This window comes from Cyprinus carpio, unplaced genomic scaffold (assembly GCF_018340385.1).
Source record: "Cyprinus carpio isolate SPL01 unplaced genomic scaffold, ASM1834038v1 S000006479, whole genome shotgun sequence".
NCBI classification, from domain to species: Eukaryota; Metazoa; Chordata; class Actinopteri; order Cypriniformes; family Cyprinidae; genus Cyprinus; species Cyprinus carpio.
The window spans coordinates 1-17,653 of NW_024879154.1; the positions used below are offsets into that span (position 1 = coordinate 1).

Here is a 17,653-nt window from a genome sequence, read left to right on the forward strand (position 1 = left end):
CTGTCTTTGGTGTAGGTTCTTTTATATCTCCTTTCAGGGCCATCATTTTCTCGTTGAGTTTTTTCCAGTCCGTTTGCCATTTGCCGCCGTGTTCCTCCAGCCAGTCCAGTGTCGTTTGCCGTGCGTGTTTCTCCAGCCATTCCAGTGTCGTTTGCCGTGCGTGTCTCTCCAGCCAGTCCAGTGTCGTTCGCCAATAATCCATCCATTGCCAGGTAAGTATGAAGGACCAGGCTTGCCAGCTCAGAGGTTACCATTTTCCGTTCTACCGGCCTCATCAACGGTGGACAGAGCAGGACTCAGGGGGAGCCAAGGACAAAGCCCTCGTTCCTTTTTTTCTGTTATTCATCACAATAAGGCAGTTCAATCCTGAAAAAAGGGAAGCACACGGTTTCCTGGGGGAGGACACTGCAATACGCAGGCCGAGCGTGGAGTGGCGAGCAAGCCCCCGGTCCAGCTCCGTGATCCAAAATTCAATTTAATATTGTGTCCCCGGGTGGGGACGTATCAGATATTAAACTGATAAGAACAGATTTTTTTTTTTTTTTTTTTTTTTTTTTTTTTTTTTTTTATTAAATCCATACACTCCATACAATTTACAAATTAACATCTTGTAACAAAGGCAAATAACAAAATTTTCAGTGTGAAACATACATGTCAAGCCTACAGAACTCAAAAATCAGTGTCCGAACTCAAAAATCATTACATCAAAAAGTGAAGATACAAAACATTACAATCAGCGCACTCTAACCAGTACTAGATTTTTAACAACTAGACTTTATGTTGCCCCTACCCGAGGGAGTCCCCCCCATACAGCCCTCATCCTCTCCTCCCCATAAACGACCTGAACCATTACCTCTTCACCAAACTTGCCATAAGTGTTGGAAATAACTTTGAGGAACCTATTCCAGGCAACTGCTTCCTCAGGCACTGATGCGCCAGTCCCGCTGGGTGTCAGCCTGCCCTACAGGGCCAACCATACTACTCTTCTCTGATCCTTCTCTATATTTCCCAACCCTGCTCCATACAACACTAAGTCACGGGTAATCAGTGGTCTCCCCTTCCACCACCCGAAGTGACTGCTTTAAAGCCTTTCTTCCTGGACATGACCACAAGGCGTGCTCAATTGTCTCTTCTCTCCAGCCACTGGGCACAAAGGAGATCTGCCCTGACCTGTGCCTATATAAGCTGGCTCCCACGTGCTGGGAGGCCTCTCCTCATCACCTCCACCAACCGTTCATCCCTACCTCCTACCAAATAATCTGGTGCAGACAGCCAGACTCTTCAGTGGGAGCTGCCCTCTGGCTTCCTTAACTGGGCTGCCTGTCTCTCTAGGCTTCCTATGAGTTTAACAGCAGTGACTCTCACCAAGCCTTAGTTCCCTTCAGCCAGTGTCTGCCGCCACTTTATAATGGCCAGGCCTATCCGGTGACCAGGCACCTATTACTTGCCTATTAAATTACCTCAAGGCCAGCTATTAAAAGTGACCAACACATGTGCTTGCTCCAGAGCCGTACCACTAGGCGAGCTGCAAATGCTAAAACAAAGCCGTAACCTTCCAAAGGAGGCACGGCCACCCCTCTGCCTCCATCACAAGGAGGACGAAACCCATCGCGCCCTTGATACTAACTCAGCTCCTCCTCTCCAAATAAAAGAAAAAATCAACTTCTAAATTCTCCTCCCTGCCAAAAAGGCTGGGAAAAAACGTAAGCCAGATGATTATACTAGGCAACACATCTGCCTTCATTACTGTACTCTACCATTAATGACAGATCCCTTAACTCCACCGGTTTACTTTAGATTGTAAAGAGTCCAACAACCCCTCCTAATTTTTGGTTGGGCACCATTCACCTTGAAAAAAAAGACACACCCAAAAATTTTAATAAGACCAGGCCTCTGGGACAAGGTACTTTACCCTCCTGGAAATTCACAGTCCTCTTACTCCAATCGTCCTACAAACATCACTTCGAAGATTTACTGCTGTTTATCTTGGCACCAGTGGGGCTGTCAGAAAAAAACCTATGCAGAATCTCTCTCCTGTCAATACAAAATCTTTTTCAGGTGGTCAAAAAGACTGTCATTATCAGCTGCGTCAAGCAAACACACTTTTGACCTTATCCTCCTCCACCTGGCAATTATACCCAGTCAACGCCGCTGTAATCGTGTAGCCGATAATCAGAGGCTCTAAAGCCCAGTTATATAGATAAGGGTGACAAAGGACAACCTTGCCTTACACCACACACCGGTCACTGGTCAGAATAGAATCAGTATCCTAATCTGACATGAAAGCCTCGCTATACAAAAGATGGACCAGCTTCGAAACCTGGGCCAAACCAAGCTCTCCAACATGGACACACAAAAAAGACCCCACATGGCTACCCTATCAAAGGCCTTTGCCTGGTCAAGGCTCAGGATTGCCCAAAGGAAGCTGACGTTGCCAGCCAAACTGATCACATCCCGGATCAACATAAATTGAGGCTGCGATCTTCCTGGGACCCACAAGTTTGATCTTGAGAACCACCCAAATCTAATACCCCCTTAAGCCGTTAAGGTTAACAAGACCTTTCGCCAGAATCGTCTAATCGGTAGTTAGGTAAGGTAAAGTTATGGACGCCAATTGCCACAATCCTTTTATATTTCATGCGAGGGTCACCAACCCCTCCTCAAGACAAAAGGCAATCCACACTATCCAGACTTTCCTGATAAACTTTAATCAGTTCAGGGCCTACTAAAGGCAAAAAGAACTTGATAAAATTCAGCCAGGTAGGCCATCAACACCTGGAGAGTGCCTCCTCTTCAAGGACTTAAACTGCTACATTACTTCCTTCAAGGTGACCTCTTCTCTAACCTGCCTGCTCCATTCCTCCAAGGTCCGGTCCAGATCCTCTAGAAAAACCCTCAGCCGCTGGAAGCTCTTCTTTCTATATCCGCAAAACAGCTGCTTATCAAAAGCAAATGAAGCCTTCAGCATTACTGAAACTGAGTAAACATTACCCTCTCTCTGTATTAAAAACATTCCATACCTGCTACGCTCTGCCTGCCCTTCACAGTAGAGAAAAGAACAAACTTTGTAGTCCTTTCAATTCTAAACACACGCTGAAACTATACCGGACTGCATAAACAAACACTGCTGTGCTTCCCCTCTATATATGTTCATTCAAAGAATCCTGCAAGAGTTTGGCTTTCTTCCACCCTTGCACAGTGCTCAATTAGACCTGGGAGATCATAAAATTTGCAATTCTTTAGTTCCATTGACGCACTTGATTCCGCTTAGCCTTCCCCAAAAAACTAAACCCATGCCCTGCAAAAAACACATAATCCTCTCCTTCACCCCTTCCCACCCAGTCAGAATGTGCCCTGGTAGAATCCTTTAAATTGCACCACCCAGCATATAATACCCCGGGGAACCCCTTACAAAAAGGTGTCGGTCTGGAGGTATGTTACAGTCATCTGCCAACTTCGCCCGACCCTTGCACCTGCTTCAACCTCTGCCCAAGCTCCAACTAACAATGAGTCTGAACACCACCTTGGCTGCCTTGTTGTAGCTACTAACTTTAACAGACTTGAAAAAAATTATATTAATCCAACCGCGATTGCCTCATGCCTATGGTTCCACCATGTATAACCTAACACCCTCCCCTACAGCTGTCTGACCTGAAATCTTGTAATCCAAAACTTTAAGTAACCCCTGACCAATTCCCCCCAAGAAACTTTCTCTAAGGGACATATTAAAATCCCCTGCAGACACCCACCAGCCGGTAAAGTATATAATAACGGAAAAATTTTCACCAAAAACCTTCTCTTCTTCTCTCCTTCTCCCGCTTACTGGGCGCATACACAGTATTTACTGAACATGGGCCACCCCCCTCCATCTTGCATCCACAAACATCACCCTCCCTGGAAACAATCACCCCCGATGTTTCAACTTCACCCCTCCCAGGAAAAGAATAAAATCCCCCACGCATCCACGCCCTCACATTCCCACTCCCCCAAAGGATGGTCCCCAAAGTCCAGTCCTTTGAAAAAACCTCTCATATCATCCCTTTCATTCTCAAGGGCATTCTTGTAAAAACAAACATCATAATATAATCTTTAACAGAAAAGATAAACTGCGTCCGGCGTTCTGCATTTTCGTCCAATTACATTAAAAAGTTGCCACTTAACGGCACCCATTGAAAAACCCTAGGACACCCTCCAAAAGCCCCCTATCGCCCACAATACTTTCCATCCATTCCCCTTTTCCTCCCCATTTTCCCAATGTCTCTTCTTCCCATTCCTTCCTTGAAACCATTCAGACAATACCCACAGATTCCGCTATCTTTCTTCCCATACCCTTCCTCTTCAATACTATCCCCCCACCCAGTTGCTTGTCCCCCCTCCTCATTCTCTTACCTTCATACCTCCACATTACAATCTTGACCCAACAGAGTCCTGACTTACAAGAGTTCTCCATTTGCTGTATTGGCACATATTTTCCCCATTATCAGGGTCACTAAGCCCGCCCCCCCAGGCTCCTGCGACGGCCAGTCCCCAGATGCTGAGTCCGCGGCAATCTACCATCTTTGATCGCCACTATGAAGCTGTCTCTCGTTGGTGTGGTTGATCCAGTTGTCAGGCTCCAAAAAGGGGCTGCTCCTTATCCACCTCTCAACACCATCAGAAAGCACCTCTGTGAAGTCCAGATCTGCCCATCCCGCAGACGGATTAAGCTGCTGCTCCGATACCGACCTCCTTTTACATCCTTTCCATCCAGGGACAAAGATATCAGAATCCACCCTCGGCTCCATCCGCTTGTTCCTTCATACGCAGCACACTCCTGACTTGATGCACTCATACTTCTCTGATCATTCGCACCTGTCGCTGTTGCAGATGCCCCCGTCCCTTTCTGCTGGTAGACTGCTAGAATGGCATCCAGGTCTGCCTGCAGATCATCACCTTCCTTTAATATGCTCGCATATGACCTGTTTCTCTTGATGGACAGGTACGGTAAAGATGATCGGCCTTGCCGCAAAGGCTACAGAGCTTTGGTGCGGGGCAGGCCGAAGCAACGTGGTCTGCCTTCCCCCACAAAACCGACAACGCTGTCCTTCCACAGTCTGTTTTAACGTGTCCTTCTCCTCCACATCTCCTGCAAATACACGGGCTGCCCAGGGTAGTAGAGAAAGCCCCTGTTAGGCCCAATGGAAATGGACCCCGGTAGGTGAACCAGGCTTCCAGGGACTGCTGAATCCACCCGGAGCTTCACAAAAAAAACGCCTCTTCCCAGTCCAGATCCCCAAACCGATCCCTCACACGCTCACCTCCTTTCACAGCCTCACAGTGCCTCTCAAGGAATGTCATTACCTCCGCATCCTCAACTCAAAAAGGATTATACAGATGGATTGTGAGAGGTAAGTTAATCCTGTGCAAACAATGGGTGCAAACACAATCCTTCCAACAGCTTGTGCTTTTTCTTCCCCCAAGACTCAAAAAAACTCACACAGTCCGTTAGATTGAAGAAGGTCAGATCAATAAATTCCTCTGCTGTAAGATCCGGGAGACAGAACACTGATGAGCTGTCTACATTAAGACGGTCCTTTCAAGACGTCCACGACCCACAAATCCTCTCCTAATGTTTCCTTGTACAGACCCGACAGCATTTCTGAAGGCACTTGAATCCGTACAATATTCTTCAACCCAAACCCGCCATCATGGGCGTCAAAGTACCATCTCCTCTCGACATACGCCATCACATCCGCTACACCTTGATTCTTAGCCAAACGGCAGAGAATCGATGCTGCATTTGTGCACTGGGCTGAAAGCTGGCATGCGCGGTTAACTCCCCATCTTCGGGCTTTTTGTAAAGGTCAGGGATAACCTGAAAACGCTGGTGGTGATTGGTAGGACCCCTCCCCCTTCTGCAACGTCCCCTAGCCTCGTAATCAGATCGAACCCGAAACGGTGAGCTCTTGCTGGCGGCGGCGAGTACGGCAATCGCTCGTAAACTCCCAAAACGGTTTGTCCGCAGAGCCCACGTGCCTCATTTCCTCGGACATCCGTTAGCCTCGAAGCCGACGGAGAAGGCAGGCATTTTCGTGCCTAGTTTGGGATTTTGGTCGCAAACCTGCTTTTTGCAAACCAGCACCATTTAATTTGGCCCAAGGTCCGAACCACAATAAAACCCGACGTTTTTGTGTCCACTGTAAAATCCCCCTCCGCCTAAACCCTTTTCCCTGTCTGTTTTCGGATAACACACAATTAAAAATCCCCTGCTTAACTTATTGTAGCCCCTACCTACTATGTGGGTTTTGCAAATCTTCTAAAATCTCATATCTTTCCAATCGTTTTCCGTAAAAAAACTCCATAGACAATTAAGACCCCATTAAAAATCCCTGTCCCTAACAGGTCAGATTCACTAAAAGTGGCCCGGGCCTTGCCCTCACCACAGTGCTGCCCTTCCCACCAAGATATTAGAATTAGTAATTAAAAACCGCAAACTCCATCAGTGTGTTGGTTAAAATTTTTGGGTGGATCAGATCCTCTCCATAATGGAGGCTCCTGCAGGGACAATAGCTCCTCCATTTTTAATTGTACCTGTTTTAAAAGGGCAGTAGACAACTCCTTGGGCAATAATAACAAAACCACTGAATTAAAAGAATTTTTAAAGGAAAAAATTAACTCTGTGCTTTCTAATGGTGGGACCTCCCAGAACCTTCCACTTCTACCATTGATAGTACAGATGGTGAGGGGCGCATGAGCCGTTATGTATAAAAAAAGGAATGATAACATTTAAAAGAAAACAAACATTTACACGAGTCCAAAGACCAAGTGGTTTACATCATGTTACAGATCTTGTTGCACTTGTTTTCTTTCCCCTTCCCCCCGTAAAAACTGCGGTCCGGGGAACAAGTGCTCGAACGCCTCAGTACTAAAGAAAAGCTCCTTCTTCTTGCCGTTCCTTTTGGCGATGATGCCCTCAGAATCCCCCAATGAAGTGGAAACTGTGCCTTTAAACTGAATCAAACCTTGCCAAGCCTAAGCAGAAGCAGTTTATAAGAACTTACATCAAAAATCCTTGTTCAAGGCCAGAGTCTAAACAATGCAGGTCATCAATCTAAAAGCTAAGGTCTTTTGGTCAGCTTCCTGGAAAAGTCCATGCGGGACATTTCCAGGAGCTTCCCCTCAACCTGCCTGAATAAAAAACGCACGCTGTGGTGCCTCCGCACGCCGGCACGGGCAGCCGACATGATGGAGGCACCAACAGCCTAAAAACTTTAAAACTACAATAAATACAACAATAAATAGCAGAATAAATAGCTAAAACACCTTACCTTAAAACTTGTTGGAGCCCGAAGCAGCAGAGTTCAATGTACCTCTTAAAAGTTGTGTAACTCAGGATATCAAAAGATCCTGAGACAAGAAACCTCCAAGAGGCGATCGCCGTCTCAACCGTCCGACCAGACACGTGATCTTAGCCAAAACGCCGAGAAGCGATGCTGCTATGGGGCAGTGGGGAGGGAAGCGGGACATGGCCAACGCCCATCTCGGCTTTGGTAAGTCAGGAGACCTGAAACGCTGGGGGGTGGTAAGACCCTCCCCCGTCTGCAACATCACTGAGCCTCGCCCCGATCGGCCCGACGGTGGACTCTGCTGCGGCGGAGAGTACGCCGCTCGTAACTCCCAAACGTTTTTGTCGCAGAGCCACTTGCCTCATGTCATCGGACTCCTTGGCTCTAAGCCGAACACTATAGGCAGGCAAATTTTCGGCTATTTTGGATTTGGTCGTAAACTTTTTTTCAAACCAGCACCAGGTATGTGGCCCAGTCCGAACAAGGCAGCACAGAAAGAATTTCTCTGGAGTCTGATCGGTCAATAATCCATCCAAAACAAGTGGAAATTTCCATCCCCCTTTGGCGAGGGGCCTCAAAACGTTCACAGGTCGTGTTGCCCCGGTTTGCAAAATGGCTAGAACTCCAGATAGGAATGAGATCACTTCACCCAAATCGGCCACGCCCTACACTGGCCTAAGTATGTGGTCAGGAGAGAAAGGCGCTGGCTCTGGCCACTTGGTGGCAACTGTAAGGTGAAAAAAAGGAAAAGGAAATGCAAAAGGACAACAAACCAATCTGAAAACAGCTACAGCTCCGGCAACAGTCAGTCGATCGACTTTGAAAAGTGAGGTCTGTGAGAAATTTGAACTAAACCGCCCACCACGGGCCGATTTTTCAAGAGCGCAAGTGACTTTTTTTTTTTTTTCTTTCCACACCAGCACAACCAATACCAAGCATATGACGGAAGTCGCTCATTCTGACCAGCTTCTCTGGATCATTGAGAACCCGAAAAGTAAGCCAAACAAACGCTTTGTATAAAGAAGGATCAGGAGAAAAAACCCATCTGCTTTTTTCAACCAGGACTTTCAGGGGAGAGCGTGAACGCAGTCCCCCACTACCATAAATTATGTCAGTCAAGATTCCCACATTTGGGGATATTCGCAGGGATCAGCACGGCCGGAGTGCAATGGACGAGCCTCGCCCTGGGTGAACCGCCTTCTTGATCAGGTATCGCCCCTACCAGGTACGTATGAAGGCCCAAGCGGCCAGTCAGAGGTACCATTTCCATCTCTACCTTCCTCATCAACGGTGACCCCCCGCCCCTAGCAAAGGAAGGACGGCTGCCTTCTGTTACTGGCCTGCAAACTGCCAAGCGTTGGCACGAGCCGGCGCTTCCCAACCCTGGCTTTTGATCAGTGTTTCCCAACCGCGTTCCTGGAGGCCCCCCAACACTGCATGAATCTGCCTCTACGTCACCTTAATCAAACACAACCTGATTCAGTTCATCAGCTCATTAGTAGAGACTCGAAGATCTGAATCGGGTGTCTCAGACAAAGGGTCTCATATGTTTTTAGATGACTCCCTTTAACCAAACACACCTGATTCGATGCATCAGCTCGTTAGTGAACGACTCCAAGACCTCAGGTGAGTGATGCATCAGAGTAGAATTCTCAATAAAACAGCAACCACGGCATCTGCAAGGGCAGACCTCAGGGGGAGCTAGGACAAAGCCCTCATTCCTTTTTTCTGTTATTCGTTCACAATAACACTGTAAAAACCCGACAAGTACTTAACTCAAACCGTTTGAGTAAACAGATATCCTTGGAAAAAAACCTGACAAGTTAGAAACCGCGATTGCCTTAAAACCATTTAAGTTTTAAAACTATAGCTGTGAGTACTCTGACTTAATTCAGTTGAGTTCACTGAAAGAAGATATACATTGCAATTAAATAATTAAGTGATTAATTGAGTGATAATTGTGAATAAGTGATGAACAGCTGCTGTTCACAAACAGAATTACTGAAGAAAAGAGAAACAAGAACTACAACTGACTTCAGACACAGCCTTAGATAAAATAAACTGAAATAAAATACATTAAATCTCTCAAGATCTGATTAAACAACCCCACAAACAGCATCACCAGCTCCACTTATTAATAACCAGACTGAGTTTATTTCTGTCAGACATCTACAGAAGATCTGATTGAGAATTAACTAAGGTTTAGATGTTGATTTATGTTTCCATTTAAAGTAACCATGTTTAGAGATCAGTGTTTGCTTTAGTTAGTTAGGCTCTTGACCCTTGATTTCTGTTCTAGTGTTTTTTTTCTGGCTGTTGTAACCATTTGTTGTAACTCAAAAGCCCAGAGAAAATATCAATCAGGTGTTATAACACACACACACACACAACACACACACTCACACTCTTGAGAAGCTGCTTTTGTCCAAAGCAACTTACAATGCCATTCAGGATAGGCATTTTTTTTTTTATCTAACCTGTACCTTGATGTTGGTTGTAATACTGTATATTGGTGATTATAATCATTGATTATTGAACTGTTTGGATTCTAATCTCTTATGAAATAGGTGTTGTTTAATTAGTTGGATTGATTACAGTAAAAGAGATTCTAAGAGCCAGTGGGTTCTGTGATAATCAGTTTGATATAAAGAACTTTCCAAACAGTTTGGTTTTCTATGGTGTCACGTAGTTACACACAGACATCAATAATCCAGCATATGAACCTCAACAATGGTGACCATAAAAAAAAACAATGCAGCAGAGCAGCTGGGGAGCCATGGATGAGTTTTGTACTACAATAGTACCCAGCATGCATTGCAGCATGTTTTTTTTTTTCTTTTCGTAACCATTGTTGAGGTTCATATTCTGATTATTGATGTCTGTGTGTGACTAATTGACACCATAGAAAACCAAACTGTTTGGAAAGTTTTTATATTAACTGATTATGAATGAACCACTGACTTTTTGAATGGCTTTCATTGCAATCAACTGAACTAACTATTCATATCCTATTTAATAAGATTTTTGAACTCTGAACAGCTCCATAATTGATGATGTATCATCACCAATAAGCTGTATAACAACCAATACCTGATCATATTTTCTCTGGGTTTTTTGAGTTATAACAAACATGTTTCAAAAACACATGGTGACAACGCCCCAAAAAAAAAAAAAAAAATCTAAGACAGAAATCAAGGGTCAAGAGCCCAACTAAGCAAACACTGATCTCTAACATGGTTACTTCAAATGAAACAATAAATCAACATCTAAACCTTAGTTAATTCTCAATAAGAACTTCTGTAGACGTCTGACAGAAATAAAGTCAGTCTGGTTACTAATAAGTGGAGCTGGTGATGCTGTTTGTTAACAGCAGCTGTTCATCACTAAAGCGCAATCAGCACTTAATTAATCACTTGATGACATTATTGCAAAGTTTTAAAACTTACATGGTTTAAGTAAAGGCAATCTGTTTACTCAAACGGTTTTGAGTTACTGGGACTTGTGTCAGGTTTTACAGTGTACATACATATATATTTATACATACCCAATCTGCCACATATATGTATGTAAGTTCCCTCCATTGCATTTAAAATGACAGCCAATCAGAACCAGATATGCAATATAAAGGCTTCGAGTAGGCCACCAAGGATGCGTCATTGCTAGCTCCGCCCTTGGGGCGTGTGGGCTTCCGTCTAAAAAGATGTTTTTAGCTGTTTGGCTAATGTGACTGTGAACTTGTGCATATCAATTGATGTTATTTAACTTATTGTACTGTAGCTCGGATCTTGTTCGCGACTTCGCGATGGTGTCTAGGCTTTCATTATCCTCCACCTGGTTTATTCATCTGAATATAATTGTCAAGTCATTGAGTAATCTGCTTTAATTGTTTGTTTTTTAGATGTTTGGATTTTTTTCGCTGACTAACTGTCAGTATGTATGATTCATATATTTTACAAATAAGTGATTCGATCAAGTAAATTTAATAGTTTGTTTTTTAGCAGGACAAACATTTTTTTGTTGGGAGTGCTCCGTCTTGTGGGGGTTGGGACGATCCTTTCCTACATGGAACGGGATTAAGACGGCGCTGCTGTTTTGTTGCATTGTTTTGCTTGCTATTATGTGTATTTTGTTTTGTGTGTGTTGTATTGAATCATGGTTGTTTAGCTCAATTGAACTATATTTTTGGTCTTAAGTGTTCTGATTATTGTAAACCTAATAAATATTTGTGTACATTAATACCTTTTTGTCTCTGCCTTTCCTGGTAACAAACCTGCGTGTCTAAAATCTGTTAAGTGGTTAGTTCCCCTCAATTTAAAGGGGTGGCGCAGTCAGCATTAATACAAGGCCCCGTTCACACCACAAGTCTTAATGCTCAATTCTGATTTTTTGATCAGATTCGATTTTTTGTTTGGCTGTTCACATTACCTTTTAAAATGTGGCCTATATCTGATTCCAGTGTGAACTGTTTGAGGTTTCAAACTAACCTGCATGTGCAAAAGAACAGTAACAATGACATCAGACGCAGCACGCTGTTGCACTAAAGTTCGGGAGGTTATGGAGGAAGTAAGCATTTTCGCTTTTATTTCAAAATGTTTGTGTAACGGAAGCCGTTACACAAGTCGCCAAGTCCTCATGCTCGAGTTCATAAAACTGCCCGAAGGAGATGCCCCTCCGGGAGGTCCTACAAGGCTTCCAAATGAGGTGTGGTTTTCCACAGTGCGCTGGAGCAATTGACGGGAGTCAAAACCCCATCATTGCCCCAGAAGAAAATCACGCTGACTACTTCAATCGCAAAGGACGGCATTCTGTCCTTTTGCAGGGAGTTGTAGATCATCAGTTTCTGGTAAGCCTGCTACACAATAATGAAATAATCTCTCCTGGAATTTTTTTTTTTTAACTTTACTTAGTGCTTACCGTCAGTGAGTGAAAAGTCTGATTTAGGTTTATAAAATAGTTAAATAATGCTGCTTTGTGATACAATTATTATGGTATGGCTATGGCAAGCCACTTTAATATTTAATCTTTTAAACCTACTAATCTCTATTTTCATGCTTGCACTTATTTTTTAGAAACTAGTATCTATTCCATTAAGTACTAGTACTTATTCATTAGCGCAATAGATATGTACTAGTACTTAACGGAATATATACTAGTATCTAAAAAAATAAGTACTAGTAGCATGAAAATTTAGACTTGTAGGTTTAAATGATTAAATGCTAAAACGGTTTTGCCATAGTATAGCTTGTCAGTAGCCCTACTGATATTAAAATATGACCGCCCCTCTGTGTTTACAGTAACCATCTGTTTGTTTGGTTTTTGCAATCCCTACCTATCATTTCAAAATTAGCCTATATTTAAATGTTTTTCACAGTGCATGTAATAAACGGTGATTTGTTTTTTCTTTTCATAATTGTTTACATGGACAACTTATAAAAGAACATCACCTGTCCCCATAACGTTTCACCACATCTACACGTGATGGGCCTTTAAGTGTCCATGAGCCAGGGTTCTAGGAATTCTGTGTCTTTTGCAATGGTAGAGAGAGGGGGCTTTTTCCACCAGTAAGTTGTTCGATTACAGTCCATGCCACATTACACACACACAACTCCTATTTGAACGTACCTCCTTAGTATAAATTAGTTAAAATATTTTAGAGAAACATATTCTATACATCTATGGACTGAGTGCTTTGGTAGCTCGGTGGAAATGGGGAAATTGCTCTTGCAAGAAACCTGTGTGAACATTGATAGCATTTTGAGCTCATAGCTGATTCTGCGTGCATTTTCAATTGGATCTCCGTGTCGTCGGTGATTTTGAGGGCAAGTGCTGTCTTTTCAGCGAAGATTGCCAGTGTGGCTTCCATGCTTGGTCTTGCCTTTTTCCTGCTTCTTGGCAGATGTACCTGTAAGACAGAGGAGAAGCTGGTTGGCCAATGTAATCACAATAAAAAAAAAAAAAAAACAGGTATGCTTGGAGTGTAGACATTGGAATATAAGTACAAACTTAGGCAGTAATACAGTAAAGTACAGCTACAGTACGACCAGCAATTACAAAAAGTAGTAATGGCCTGTGTTATGTGCTAAGCGAATACTTTACTCATGAGTAAGCACCGCCTGATAAAAACATTGATGATTCTTTACTTCCAGAGGACTTTGGTGTCTGTATGCTTCTTCCAGTGGTCTCTGTAATGCCTTGCAGCTGATGACTTTTCTCGAAAGCTCCAGAGGTTAGCTGGTGCAGAAGACCCAGAAGATGCAGACTGGGCAGGGGACTCTGTGCTTGGTTATCTGGTGCAAGCAAACATACATGTAATGGTATATAATGTGCTGTATCAATGCCAAAAGTATGAGCTGGTTCATGTTACCAATCTCTGAAAGTGTGTATCTATGACAGGGATTAGAGGAAGTCATTGAGGGATGTGTCAGTTGAGATTGCTTGATTAAGTATTTCAAATTTAGGCTATATACTACACGGCACACACAACGTTTTTTTTTTCTTCTTACCCTCTTTTGGGGGTTTCATGCTTTTAGACACAAGTCGAATAGTCAGATACAAACTTTTCGGTTAAACGACAGTAAAGATTAGTCATCACGCAAATCCCTAATCGATACGCCCTTTCATGATTGTTTGGACCGCCAGTCACGTTAAATGGTACGAATCTGTCTGCTTCTATGGTGGCGTTTCCGAGTTTGTGCCAAGAATCCTGGGTAGCGAGCAGCTGACTGGATTGTTTCATTGCCATGAACCTACTTTTCCTATAAACAAACACGTCCAACTTTCTAGTCGCTTTCGACAGTATATGCGTAGGCGATGGTATGTTCAAGACTGGAAAACGTACCTGTAGCGCCTCCTATATCGCAGGTGGTCCTGCCGAACTCCTCTGAGTTTTCAGGATACTCTTCACCCTGCTTCATAGCTATTCCAGTCAGCTCCAACGGTTGACAGCGGGGATTATCCGCCCCTCAAAAACACGGCTAATCTCGTTATAACATGGGCAGGTGATGCGACCACGAACCACTTCATTTGTTAGACATCATTTTGCCGTCTCTTTAAATTTTAACCTTTAAGACTCTTCACCTTCCTTTGGCACTGAAGCCACGTTCCTTCTGTGTCCCCATTTGTTCTGCCATTTCCGTGTGCGATTTTTTTTTTTTTTTTTTTTGTTTTCCACCAACCAGTTTTAGCTGTTACGGTAGGATCAGTCTAGTTTAGCTTGAATTGAAGTATATCCCCACTCTACTAAGTGAGTCTAACACCGCACTATCCCCTCCATTGATTCGCTCCATCGCTGTTCTTCAGATCTAGTCAAGTTTTTAAGTGTTGCTTTCCTGTGTCCTCGTGTGTCTAGGGCTAACCTCGCCGTCGCATTAAATTGTGACAAACTGGCGACGTAGATTGAACTCATCAGGGTCCCCAAAAGTGATGGTGGCTGTGTGGGATGACACTCTGCTGGTGGACGCTCTCAACCTCCTTTGAAAGACAAGGTTTAGTTCACTTTATTAATGGCTTGACTTATTCATGTTATCATGCCATGAACCGTGTATTAATGCATAGTCTGGTCTCAAATAAAGCCAAAACACAAACCAAACTCTGTGTCTGCTGATGAAAGGACATCTGTCCTCATTTAGCAGCTGGGGAAGCTTGGGGCGGGGGTAAGAAAAACAAGTCTCCAGAAAAAGAGAGACATCCAGATTCCTCCACAGAAGCCAGCCACAGACTCAGACTAGTTCACCCGTCCCTAGTTTGTACATCCACAAGTACCTGTTTACAAGTCCGATTCCAGGTGGGCACCATAACGGGGCATAACACCAGAAATGGTGGCAATAAAGGGTAGGGCATTAGGTTAAAAAGGTTCGGGTAGGGGCAATGCAAAAAAGTATAGGGTAAATGAAAAAAAAGGTTTTCACTTAATACACACTTATCCATGTTTAAGGCTCCTGCATCAGCTCCTGATCGTCGCAACCTGGGAGGGACATCTGATGTGACTGCCTGCAGCCACCTCAGCCATGCCTGGGAACTGCGACGTCAGCAGCAGACACAGCACATACTGAGGTAACTGTCTAAGTATAGTCAGTGGCTGTTAGACAGGAAATGTTTATGTGTGTTGTTACATACTGATTTTGTCTCTGTTATAACCACCAGGTGACACTTGAGGGTTGGCACAAAATGTGGGAGTCTGGTCCTAATGGGCTCACCAGCGCAGACATAACGTGGCTAAAGGAGGAGGAGCTGAAACGGGGACTTTTTCAGAGGGCAATGTCTTATAAAGACAAGCACGGCAGCACGAGGTGGAGAGGAAAGTCCTGAAGGACACAGAATGTGTTTCACCCTCATGAATTTTCTGAAGTGGTGGAAGGGAAAGTCCACTCAACAGAAGCCTTTTTTCATAGCTCTGTTTTTTTCTAGAGACCAGTCGGAGTGTAGCATTACAGTCTTCGGGTGCCCAAGGTCGACTGCCCAGCTCGTTACAGTCAGAAGGCCTTCCTATACCATTGTGGGTATTGAAACTGTCAGCAGATCTGCCACATGTCTGGCTGGTACTCCATGCTGACAGAAGTCCTGGCATGCAACATGGTAAATGGTACAATGGACCTGCATTTATATAGCGCTTTCAACAGACCCCAGGCCATCCAAAGCGCTTTACAAGTTGCCTCACATTCACCCATTCACTCACTCATTCATACACCGACGGCAGTGGTGTCAGCCATGCAAGGCGCCATCCAGCTCGTCGGGAGGGGGGAGCAGCTGGGGTTAGGTTGTCTGCTCAAGGACACCTCGACACTTGGTTCAGGTGGAGCCGGGGGATTGAACCACCAACATTCTGGTTTGTAGACAACCTTACATGAACCAGATGACCCACTGCCGCAACACTTGCAGAAAGGCTGCAAAGGAGTCAGAGGAACACACCATCGGTCGGGTCCTCTCAATGGGATGCATGCCACAGCAAAATCCCCAGTGTTAATTTAACACTCTGAGTGTGGACTCATATAAAACACCGAAGTAGTGTTAAATAGTAACACTGAAGCAGTGTTAAAGTTAATGAGATAATTAGGTGATTAATTGAGTGATGATTGACCATTATTGAAGTCACCTTGATGTTAACAAGCAGAATCACTAAACGAGGGAAAAACACAATTTGTGTGTCACCATTATAGTGGTCAGTGTTGCTTTAGTTGGGATCTTGACCCTTGACTTTTTAACATTAAATTTGTTTGGCTAAGATAACTGCGTTATAACAGACAGATAAGCTGAGGAGTAAAAGTCATCAGGTTGTGATGATTATGTTTTAATGTAATCATTATGTGCCTTGAATCATTGAACTCATTTCAGAGTCTTTTCTTTGAGTTATATTTCCTTGATTGAATATAACAACGTTTGATGCCACAGTTGAAAAAAAAAAATCTGTATCTGCTATACATTTTTGTAAGGGGTCCCTTGCCAAACTGTTCTGATTTTCTTTTTTTCGAGAGATTTATTATTTTAGTGCACACACAGACATCAAGAATCAGTGTATGAATCTCAACAACGGTGTGACAAACAGCATATTCAGATAAAACAGATCAACTCTGAACATCACAAAAACTAAATACTAAAAAACTCACATAAAACACGGCAAAAATGATGAGTTTTTATTGGCTATAACATGCTTTTTTGATGGTCACCATTGTTGTGATGCTCACGCTTGATTCTTGATGTCTGTGTGTCTAAAGGTAAAAACTTATTTATTATGTAGCTGTAACTTTTAAAAAACATCTCGTCTGATTAGGCCAAAATGCAAGGTCTTGTATTGTTCATTTAACTTATGGTAATAAATAAAGACAATCCAACTCAAGTATTCAGACCCAAAAAACAACCAACAACACATGACCAAATTTCTCTGGTTTTGTTTGTCTGTTATAACTCAATTACCACAGCCACACAAAACCTAAAGTTAACCACTTAAGGGTCAAGATCACAAAACTAAAGCTAATACTGACCACTATAATGGTGACCACAAATTGTGATTTTATTCTTTGGTGATTCTGCTTGTTTAAAATCAGGTGTCATTCAATAATAGTCAATCATCACTCAATCAAACACCTAATTATCTCATTAACTTCAACACTGCTTCAGTGTTACTTTTAACACTACGTCGGTGTTGATATGAGTCCACACTCAGTGTTAAATTAACACTGGGGATTTTGCTGTGTGCATCCTTAACCAGCTCAGTCCAGCTAACAGAGCTGTGTTCCCTGCTGTCCTGATATTACAGTGAGTTTCTCTGCAATAATTTCACAATGATTTGGTTTCTGATAGATTCTGAAAAAAAAAAAAAGAAATCTAAGATT

The 17,653-nt window shown here is 43.4% G+C and overlaps 1 non-coding gene and 1 pseudogene across 1 annotated transcript; both read right to left on the bottom strand.

Moving 5' to 3' along the window:
* Positions 1-375: 375 nt before the first annotated feature.
* Positions 376-579, bottom strand: LOC122143662 (annotated as a pseudogene).
* A 7,814-nt stretch (positions 580-8,393) lies between these two features.
* On the bottom strand, positions 8,394-8,558 carry LOC122143656. The gene has a single exon (XR_006159303.1). It is a non-coding gene; the product is annotated as a U1 spliceosomal RNA (small nuclear RNA).
* Between the last annotated feature and the right edge of the window lie 9,095 nt (positions 8,559-17,653).